The 5,284-nt window shown below is 38.1% G+C and overlaps 1 non-coding gene across 1 annotated transcript; it reads left to right on the forward strand.

Moving 5' to 3' along the window:
• Window positions 1–1,640: 1,640 nt before the first annotated feature.
• On the forward strand, window positions 1,641–1,747 carry LOC141709306 (small nucleolar RNA R71). The gene has a single exon (XR_012569891.1). It is a non-coding gene; the product is annotated as a small nucleolar RNA R71 (small nucleolar RNA).
• Window positions 1,748–5,284: the final 3,537 nt, after the last annotated feature.

The following is a 5,284-nucleotide window of genomic DNA, read 5'->3' on the forward strand; positions in this document are numbered from 1 at the left end:
TTTCTTCACCAGTTCTTTTATTATAGGATTAAGCCTTCGCTGTTGCTCAACAGTCGGCTTGCTACCTTCCTCTAGCAGAATTTTATGCATGCAGTATGAAGGGCTGATCCCTTTTATATCTGTTATAGTCCACCCGATAGCCAATTTGAATTCTCTCAGAATTCTTAAGAGCTTGTCCTCATCACTACCTGAAAGGTCAGATGCAATAATAACATGCAAAGTAGATGCTTCACCTAAAAAAGCATACCTCAAGTGTTCATGCAATGGTTTAAGCTCCAAAGTAGGTGCTTCCTCAATAGATGGTTTGAGCTTTCCCTCAGCATTCTTGAGATCAGTATTTCCAAGAGATTCAAATGGCAAGTCTAACTTCTGTTTCCAAGGAGAAGCATTTAAATATTATAACTGCTCATTGCCTTCATCATCTTCACTGTCAAAATCCCCCAATAAGGCTTTTTCTAAGGCGTCAGACCTTAGCACATGATCAAGTTCTGAAATAACTACAAAATTGACCAAATCCACCTTGAAGCACTCCTCATCTTCCGTAGGGAATTTTATCACATTGAACATATTGAATGTCACATCTTGATCTTGCACCCTCATAATGAGTTCACTTTTTTGCACATCTATCAAGGTACGACCTGTAGCCAAGAAAGGTCTTCCCAAGATTATGGGAATCTTCTTATCTTCCTCGAAATCCAGAATGACAAGAAAGGCCTGTAGGATAGAGCTGTTTCTCCCCTGTATTACCCTCAGGCAGGGTGTGTTCAACAGTAGTCTTCCTTGGTTCCCCCTCTTTTTCCTTTTATATTCCTTCTTCATCTACAACTTTAACTTCTACATCTTTTGCTTTTTCAGCATCAACAACTTTTCCAGACCTTAAGGTGAAAGCTTGGACTTTCTCTTTAGCTTCCTTCCTGCCTGGCACTTCAATATCGCTGGGAAGTGTGCCAGGTTAATGATTGAGCAAGGCATTGGCTATTTGTCCAATTTGATTTTCCAAGGTCTTCATATAAACAGCCTGACTTTTTCACAACAGCTTTAACTCCTCGAAATCAGCACTAGAAGGTGGAGCAACACCTCCTTGTTGAGAATATGATTACCTTTAAGCAAATTGCTGAGGTTGCTAGAATCTAGGTGGATTAAACTATTTATTTGCATCTTGCTGATATAGTTACTGAACAGTATTCTGATTATTGCTCCAGCTGAAATTGGGATGATTTCTGTTCTTAGGATGATAAGTAGCGGGCACAGGCTGCTGCGGTCTCTGAAAATTATTCACATACTGAACAGATTCATTAACAAGAGAACACTGATCCATAGCATGAGAGCCTGCACAAAGCTCACAGACACTAGCTATTTGATTTACACCATAGTTGGTTAAAGAATCGACCTTCATAGATAGCGCCTTGAGCTGCGCTGCAATAGCTATAGCTGCATCGACTTCCTGAATACCTTCTACTTTCCCAGGCATCATCCTTTGAGTTGGGTTTTGATACTCATTTGCAGCCATAGTTTCAATGAGATTATAGGCCTCAGTATAGCTTTTGGCCCACAAGGCGCCTCCAGAAGCTGCATCGTGCATAGGTCAAGATTGGACCCCCAAACCATTATAGAAACCAGTGATCACCATCCAGTCAGGCATACCATGATGTGGACATTTTCTCAATATCTCCTTGTAGCGCTCCCAAGCTACGCACATAGTTTCTCCTGGTTGCTGCGCAAACTGAGTAAAAGCACTCCTCATAGCTACAGTTTTTGCCATTGGATAGAACTTCACCAGAAACTTCTGCGCAAGATCTTCCCGAGTAGTGATGGACTCAGCTGGTAAAGAATGTAACCAGTCCTTAGCTTTCTCCCTCAGAGAGAATGGGAAAAGCCTCATCTTGATAGCCTCATCAGTGACACCATTATATTTGAAAGTACTACAGATCTCGACAAAATTCCTGATATGCATGTTGGGATCTTCAGTCGCAGCCCCTCCGAAAGAACCAGAATTCTGCACCATCTGAATAGTGCCCGGCTTGATTTCAAAATTATTGGCCTCAATAGCCGGATGAATGATGCTTGACTGAATGTCATCAATTTTAGGCCTAGAAAAGTCCATAAGAGCTGGATCAGCTTGAGCTAGACGATCACCCATTATTTTAGGTTCTTTATTTTCACTCTCTTTATCCGAATCTTCAAAAACTGTCTTCTCCGAAAATTCAAGAGCTTTATCTGTTTCCTCAGCTTTATCCATATTTCTCTTGCGAGTGCGAGAACGTGTTTGCATAAACGCTCGCTAGAGTACCTGAAACAAAACCGGAAGCAGTAAGTAACATGTCTTAATCAATGAATCCTAATGACCACTGATGGCAAGTACATAAACTAAACAAATCAACACCGAGTCCCCGGCAGCGGCGCCAAAAACTTGTTAAGCACAAAGCATGCGCTAAATAATTCATGCAAGTATACGTGTTCACAAGTAATATAGAATGATTTCTAGTGTGTTCCCACAGAGACTCTGATTAATTATATTTAATTAACACTTACTCACCAATGTATGGTTATTCTTCAATGCCAAGACGATAACAATTAAGATTGGTTAACTAATATTAACTACGAGAATTAAACACTTGAATTAACAATATTAAACACACATGAGATCCTAACTTCATTACTACTTCATTCAATAATTAGTGTTATTAACCTTAACATATAATGGTGATGATATTAATCGAACAACACGAAACTGATAAACGCCAACTTTCATTATACGGATACCATTCTACCAAGCATCCACAATTAAGATAGAAGTTAAATAGGCATCAATTATGTTGAGACCCTATATGTCTACAGAATTTGACAACATAACGATTTAAGCACAAGTTATTCATGATAATTACACAGAACAAGTAAAATGGTTAGAGTTACCCACTAATCATGCATATAATACATGAACCTATGCTAGCATGGCAAGTTCTAAATCTCAAGATTCACTGTCGCTTCACAAGAGATTAACAGCCTATCTTACATGTTCGTGACGCATATAAGACGAATAAGCACAACCTATACTAGATATCATACAATCACCACATACCAAGGTATTAAACAATTAACTAAAGAAATCCATAGTAAATTCGCTAGAATCCCATGACCACGATTAGCCCATAATAGAACTCATCGTCACCATGGGTTCATATGAAAGCATGATAATAACACAACAATATAAGGCTAATAAAAATACTTAATAAATAATGAAATACGTCACAAGAGTATTAAGGTTCAAAGTATAAAAAAAACTAGCATCCACAGTTACAACGAATTAAAAGAATCACAAGATAAACATATACTTCCTCTTCTTCGTTGTTGCGTGCTAAAACGGTCTTCTCAATCTTCTTGCCTTTGTTCTTGATTATTATCTATATAGAAAATGTCTTCCTATAAGGTTTATATAATAGCCCAAGAGAACCAGCGCCAACAGAAGCCCAATTGTACTAGAATTAATAAAATACAGATTCTGAATTTCCGCCCACTGGCGGTCGCCTGCTGCCTCCACGCGGCCGCTTGCTAGCATGCGGTCGCCTGCTCCTAGTGCGCGGCCGCCTGCAACCTTTCTGGAAAATTCCTTATTTTGCTTCTGTTTTTGCTGATTTCTTCGCTCATCACCCCTAGACTGATTCCAAGCATTTCCTTAAGCTTTATTTGATGAAAACCACCTATATAAGCAAGTTATACCCTGAAATACAAAAATACTAGAAAACACGTCAAATACATAAAATACTTGAGCCGAAAACACCAATTCAAGCTGCTATGAGACGCTCTAAGTGATATAAAATGCCACTTATCAATCATCTTCAGTGATTTTTGGAATGTATTCAGAAGCTTTTGTTAGATATATTTGAGATGTCATGTCTAATATGATATGTGTTCAGTTTTCAGAACTAAACAACAAGAAAAATCAGGACTTACTGGAAGTCAGAACTTAATATCAAAACTTAAGGTCATATCAGAACTTAAGTGCGAGAAGACTTTCATATAAGGAAGGAAGCTGATTTGCAGTAGAAGATCAAGATTAAAACAAAAGAAGATATGCATGGAAAGAGTTAGAAGACTGGAAGACTTGTAGAAGATATCTGATTGATATATTTTAGGAGTCATAATTGTATTCCATATCAATTAGAAGTTATCTTGTAACTATGTACTATATAAATACAGACTTAGGATTTACACTAGATGTGTTATCATTATCGAGAAGATTATACATTATAACCTAGCAGCTCTTAGTGATATTTGTTCATCACTGAGAGAGAACAACAGTTCTTATTGTAACAGAGTTTATTCAATATACTTGATCTTTGTTAAATACTTGTGTTAAATCAATTTGATTGTATAAACACTGTATTCAACCCCCTTCTACAGTGTTGTGTGACCTAACAAGTGGTATCAGAGCTCTTTTGTTAACACACATACTGTAAAGATCCAAACAATCATGTCTGAAGAAGCACAAACTCCAACCAAGCCCACCAAAACTCAAGAAACTCAAAACACTCAAACCCATAGTCGATATGAGATAATTAGGGTTCCCATACTGAGACCTTCTGAGTATCCCATATGGAAAGTGAAGATGGCTATGTTTCTGGAAGCTACAGATCCAGAATACCTTGACAGAATTAATGAAGGACCACATAAGCCTACCAAGCTCTTTGTTGTAGTTGCTGATCAACCAGCAAAGACCATACCAAAGGAGAAATGTGAGTACACAGCTGAAGACATCTTATCTATTGCCAAGGATACAAGGGTAAGGCATTTGCTGCATAGTGCCATTGATAATGTCATATCAAATAGGGTAATTCATTGCAAGACTGCAAAGGAGATATGGAATGCTTTGGAGATAAGATTCCAGGGAACTGATGCAATCAAGAAGAACAGGAGGACTATACTCACTCAAGAGTATAAGCACTTTGACTCAAAAGCTGATGAGTCATTAACTGATTTATATGACAGGTTTGCCAAACTCTTGAATGATCTGTCACTGGTGGACAAGGAATATGATCTTGAAGATTCAAATCTAAAATTCCTTTTAGCTCTTCCTGAAAATTGGGATTTGAAGTCTACTACCATAAGAGACAACTATGACCTTACTGAAACTACTCTTGATCAAATTTATGGTATGCTCAAGACTCATGAACTTGAGATGGATCAAAGGAGCAAGAGGCATGGAAGAAAGTCAAGGACAGTTGCTCTTAAAGCTGAGGATGAATCTCCTAAAGTTGTTGCCTCAAAGAGGGGCAAAGGAAAAGCT

The sequence above is a fragment of the Apium graveolens genome, chromosome 2 (assembly GCF_009905375.1).
Source record: "Apium graveolens cultivar Ventura chromosome 2, ASM990537v1, whole genome shotgun sequence".
Taxonomy (NCBI): Eukaryota; Viridiplantae; Streptophyta; class Magnoliopsida; order Apiales; family Apiaceae; genus Apium; species Apium graveolens.